This window comes from Budorcas taxicolor, chromosome 3 (genome assembly GCF_023091745.1).
Source record: "Budorcas taxicolor isolate Tak-1 chromosome 3, Takin1.1, whole genome shotgun sequence".
NCBI lineage: Eukaryota > Metazoa > Chordata > Mammalia > Artiodactyla > Bovidae > Budorcas > Budorcas taxicolor.
Genome location: NC_068912.1, coordinates 45,638,131 through 45,643,129, shown reverse-complemented (window position 1 = coordinate 45,643,129; position 4,999 = coordinate 45,638,131). Strand labels below are relative to the sequence as shown.

General features: G+C 37.1%; 1 pseudogene; it reads left to right on the top strand.

Annotated features, from left to right (window-relative positions):
* Window positions 1–404: 404 nt before the first annotated feature.
* Window positions 405–1,107, top strand: LOC128045374 (zinc finger CCHC domain-containing protein 17-like; annotated as a pseudogene).
* The last annotated feature ends 3,892 nt before the right edge of the window (window positions 1,108–4,999 follow it).

The following is a 4,999-nucleotide window of genomic DNA, read 5'->3' as shown; positions in this document are numbered from 1 at the left end:
AAATCAGTTATTTTTAATGTTAATGTAAATATTGAGAGTAATAACCAAACATCAATTGTCTTTCTAGTCTCTCTGTTTCATAAAGAGAAAAGAATCCCATGTTCATTTGTCATGATACATTTGAAACAGTATTTTCACTTCAAATAAAGGCATAGAAATAGCTTATAAACTAAATAAGTTTCAGAAAAGTACTCAGTGATTGAGTAAAGAATGGAACAATCAGGATAAACTATGTGAGGAAGCAGTTTTTTGTAACAATAATAGAGATGATCGTAGAAATATTGGCAGGTTTGATTGGGTTTTGGTGTTTTGTGCAATGCTGCGAGGTGAAACCAGAGGCTGACACTCAAACACTTCAATTAGCTTTAGCAGGGGAGAAATGGAGGAACCACAGAACAGTAAGGATGAATTCAGGAAGACCCAAGACCGTGGAGAACTTGCCAGCTCTCTACACTATTTTCCAAGGAGAGGCTGCTATGCTCACAGACTATGGAGCCTTTATCAAAATCCCAGGCTGTCGGAAGCAAGGTCTAGTCCATCAAACTAGACTTACCCTGTCACGTGGATAAGCCCTCTGAGATAGTAGATGTTGAAGCTAAAGTGTGGGTGAAGCTTATTGGCCAAAAGATGGAAAATGATAGGATTAAAGTATCCCTCTCCCTGAAGGTTGTCAACCAAGGGACTGGGAAGGACCTTGATCCCAACAAGGTTATCAATGAGAAAGAAGAGAGGCAGAGGCTGTCCTTCCAGGATTACACTGGACAGATCACCCTTGAGTCTGTCCTGAACACTACCTGCAAGAAGTGTGGCTGTAAAGCCCACTTTGCAAGGGATTGTTTCATGCAACCACGTGGGACCCAGTACTCTCTGATAACCAATGAGGAAGAGGAGAAGGAAGAGGCAAAATCAGCAGAGTTTGAAAAGCCTGACCCCACAAGAAATTCTTTTAGAAAAGGAAAGAAGTAAAAGAAACATAGAGACAGGAAGTCATCTGATCCTGACAGCTCAGACTCTGAGAGTGATGCAGGAGAGAGGGCAAGGCACATGTCAAAGGACAGCAAGGCAGCAAAGAAGAAGAAAAAGAAGCGCAAGAAGCACAAGGAGTGAGAGTGGAGAGTAGAAAGAGTGGTGGAGAGAAGGAACCAGGAGCCTGTGCTTTGAAGCCCTGGCTCCTAGAAAGGCTCACTATTAAGAATAAGGCCTCCCGCACTCACACTCTTCTCTCCCATGGGAGATGGCATCCCTCATGCCACAGGCAAGTTTGGGAGTCAGGTATTAGAAGCATATGCCTGAATTGAGTTGTTTCCTTATCACTCTTGGTTCCTTTGCAAGTGACCCTGCAGCTCACCCATTCATTCACCCAACTTCATTCAGCAGAAGGTCCTATTACCTTCTCCAGCTGCCACTGCCAGATTCCCGTACAGGAGTCCAGGCTAGAGCCGCAGGAACTGCTGTGGGGGTGAATCCCGCTGTAGTTGAACATAGCGATTGGTCCCTTCCTGTTGGCCTACCCTCCCTGGTCTGATTGGCGGATGGTCTCTGCTACGTCCAGCACAGGGGCAGAGGGAGACTGGCAGTATGAGGCAGAACGTGGTAAGAAGTGGTGCTCACTTCTTCCATTCCCCCAAGACGATTCTGCTATGTTAGGAGTAACAGCCAGTGGTCACAGCCAGAAAACCATTGTTTGCAATGTCTTAGCTAGAGAATCCCAGGGATGGGGGAGCCTGGTGGGCTGCCATCTATGGGGTCGCAGAGAGTCGGACATGACTGAAGCGACTTAGCAGCAGCAGCTTGTTTGCGACATTCTGTCAGACCACTGAACCAGACAGCTCAAGCCGAAATCATTGCTTTACTTTGTAGTTATTTCACTGTGAGTCAATTGGTTCCATTTCAGGTTTCTGATTAAATTCCTGATACTAAATATATATATATATATATATATATATATAGAGAGAGAGAGAGAGAGAGAGAGAGAGAGAGAGAGAGAGAGGCAGGTTTGACCCCACAGACTGTAGCATGCCAGGCTTCCCTGTCCACAGAATTCTCCAGGCAAAAATACTGGAGTGGGTAGCCATTTCCCTTCTCCAGGGGATATTCCCAACCCAGATATCAGACATAAGTCTCCAGCACTGCAGGCAGACTCTTTACCATCTGAGCCACCAGGGATCAGAGCCCAGGTTAAACCACATATGTGTTGATTAGACTTGATCCATGACTTTGGAGTTGTTACTATCGGCAGGACTTTTCTTGGAGAACAGTATTAAAATGGGAAGTTGTAATTTCTCTAAAGTTCATTTTCTCATCTTTAAAATGAGTGATTGTACAAAATGACCATTTAAGTCTCTTTCAGCTCTAAACAGTGAAAACTATTCTATCATTAATTCAAAGATAGAGTCTTTCATCCTGTACATGTATCCAGAATCCATCAGGATTGAGGCTTGAGGGGAGATGTTCCACCCTGTGAGGGTCCTCTTATCAATCAAATCAATGCCCAAGATTATCAGAGGATTTAGGACTGAGCCCAGAGATACTGCTTCCATAATTACAACCTAGTTTGTTCCTGACCCTTCAGGACAACATAAACCTAGTTTTCACTTCAGCAGGAAATCCCAGTTTCAAGGCCAGAAGCAGAACTGCACAGTTCTCCAGAACTGGGGAGTAAGTTGCAGCGTACTAACTAACCCATTCCCTCAGTGGCTGTGATATAAGCGAAATCACAAAATCAGCTCCCTGCTTTTCCTCACATATTTCGACACTTATAGCTTGTTACATCTTGTCTGGAACATCTTGTCCATGTTGTTTGGAGCATGGCTGAAAGTATTCAGTGGTCTTCAAGCCTCAGGATTCTGATTCTACAAAATTTTAAGAGAGACATCCATTCCAAACTTCCTTTGTTTAACGTACTCTAGAAATCGAAGTGCCTTTAAGTATAAATGACAGGATAATAGAACTCTAAGTCTTCTTTGCAGTGAATATTATACTTTCACTTTGCACCACAGAGCTCAAAATGCCTCACTTTATGCTGATGGTGGGTCTTTTATTACAGTTTTTCGTTCTCCTTCAGTTAAAGCATGTGACAAAGTGGTCACTTGCAGAAAGAGATGAAGGGGATAAGAGAGCATGAAATTCACAGAAATTAAGACCACATTAAACACGAAGTAGATGTACTTCCATCTACCTCTATTTGTAGTTTAAATTTTAAATTTGCTATACCAAGAAATTCACAATGACAAATCACTTTTCTGGTTAAAATTAGATATCTTAGGGGAAAATAAAATAATACAGTAAAGACAAATTGGAAACAGTAATCTTCAAAAATTAATGTAAATCAAATATATAGATATGTATGTATAACATTTAATTATTCATAGTTATTAAAAATATACTACTAAAGGAACCTAAAACATTAGAAATTAACATGTTTTTTCAAAATAATTAATTTCTGTAGCCATATGGATCTACTATAGGAAGGAAATAATGTATATTGCAAAATGAAAATAAAGGAAATGCCTGTCCTGAATGTAAAACACCAAACCCATATAAATATCCATCCTACTAAAAAGTGGAAAGAAATTGCATGAAGCTAATTCTTTTAAAACAAATTTTTGTAAATGTATTTTTACCGTAAGTGTCCTTTCTGCTGATAAACAACATGTAAAGTTAAAGAGAGGAAGATGAAAGCAGTAATCACCATTCTCCAAATATCATTTTGGGAAATCATTTCAGAATCTTTTAAGTCAAATTTGATTTTTATCTCTTGATTGAAAATAAGTAGTGTCTTCCTCAACACAATAGCCTAGTTTTTTCAAATAAATGAATATGACTAACAAGTGAGGATTATTAAAATATTTTACATTTTTAAATGTATCTACATAAATTTAACTAATGGATACGATATATCTGTGAGATATATAGGACTCCTTTCTAAAGACTAAGAAACCAAGATTAATTAGGATAAAAATTAATAAATCAGAACATAATTTTATATTTGATATAAAGATTTTTTTAAGAAAAATAAAGCACAATTTTAAGAGGATATAAATGATAACTTTATATATTACAATTGTTCCTACATTAGACTAAGATACTGAATCATATTAAAGACTGGACATTTGGTAAGTGGTTTTGTTTTTCAAAGAGATGTAAAAGCAATTTTATCATGTGATGGTCTTTTATAATGGCCTAGCTTTGATTAGCAACAATTCTTATTAATTTAGCCACCAAAATATTTTGGCTTATATTTATAGATTTTTAAGAAGCATTATATATAGTGAGAGAAAGGAATTTAAATTATTTGAATACTTTGCTTTATCATCATCTAGAAGTACTTTGCAATTAGTTTTCCTGCTTTATTAGCATTCTGTGGCAATCTTTGCACTAAAATGTCAGCCTTGTAGTTTCATGAATCATTACAAAAACATCATCGAGTAAGATTTATAATCCACAACAATTCATTTTGATCCAAGAAAATAGACCATGTTGCAGTAAGTCATTCTTGGACTCTATCTTCAAGTAATTTGAGGGAAAAGCTAAAATTGTGATCTGGTTGGCTTCTTGTGAGTGATCCAGTCATGGCATTGAAATCAATATATATCAAAAAGAAAGAACAGAAAGCATGGGTAATAGAAATAATTCAATTTAATACACATATTATACCTAATAGTTCCTATTTTAATATGTTACTTTTAATACCTGGACTTAATACATGTCCAAAGTGTACTTTCATTTTTATTTCCTTAGTATCTTTTCCTGTATGGCTAAAAACATCACATTATCTTCTTTAAAGGAAAATCTTTGTTACATAAACATTTGAGTATTTTAGGAGAAAACACATAATTCATGTCAGAAAGACTGTGAACTCTTATTCTAGAAACCAGTGTCTAAAAATTAAAATTAGTTTTAAGACAGTCTTAATAATTACTTTATAAGTGTATAGTTACCACATAATTTTAATTACAATAGTTTCCTGTTATAAATAAAAATCCTAGTAACAGTTCTT